The 821-nt window shown below is 36.3% G+C and overlaps 1 pseudogene; it reads left to right on the forward strand.

Moving 5' to 3' along the window:
• Positions 1–348: 348 nt before the first annotated feature.
• LOC120099548 (U4 spliceosomal RNA) lies at positions 349–428 on the forward strand (annotated as a pseudogene).
• Positions 429–821: the final 393 nt, after the last annotated feature.

The following is an 821-nucleotide window of genomic DNA, read 5'->3' on the forward strand; positions in this document are numbered from 1 at the left end:
AATTTATAAAAATAGAAAATTACTATTTTTGGAAACAATTAGTAAGTCAATAAAAAGAAATATTGTTTTAGCATAGAGTTTCAGCAGGTTTAAAATACAAAGGAATACATAATCTGTATGGATGACTTGTTTGTACATCAGTAAATAAAATCTTAACAAGCAACAAACCTAGAACTCCATGTTTTTGAAATCATAAAATTTTATGTTATAGTCAAACTATGACCTAACAGATATTTTTAGATTGATTATTTCTAAAAATTGTATCTTCTGATTTTTCCATTTTTTACTTTTCAAAATTGTATGCAATTTAGTTTTGAAATATATAATGATTAAAAACATGATACCACTAGCTTTGCGCAGTGGCAGTATCGTAGCCAATGAGGTTTATCCGAGGCGCGATTATTGCTAATTGAAAAAACATGATACCAGATGGTGATACCTTCTGGATAGGTCATATGCAGGGAAGTAGTAAAATGGGGGTTCTTACTTGTTGACTGAGATTTTGCTAGTGATACTAAATGAAGTACATGTCTATGAAGGAATGTGTGACTGCTTGTGACTTCTCTGAGAGGGTAGATCTTCTCTTCCTGAATATTCTCCCACCCTAGCACATCAAGTCTCTTTAGGGCTAGGCACATCCTTTCCTATGGGGTCAGACAAGTCAGCCCATTTGGAAATGGGATGGGGCACCCACATAAGGCCAAGCTTCACATCTACATATGTGCAGTGGTGCTAGGTCCAGCCTCTGTGTGCTCTTTGGTTAGTTGTCCAGACTCTGAGAGCCCCCAAAGGTCCAGGTTAGCTGACTTTGTTGGTCTTCC

This window comes from Rattus norvegicus, chromosome X (genome assembly GCF_036323735.1).
Source record: "Rattus norvegicus strain BN/NHsdMcwi chromosome X, GRCr8, whole genome shotgun sequence".
Lineage (NCBI taxonomy): Eukaryota > Metazoa > Chordata > Mammalia > Rodentia > Muridae > Rattus > Rattus norvegicus.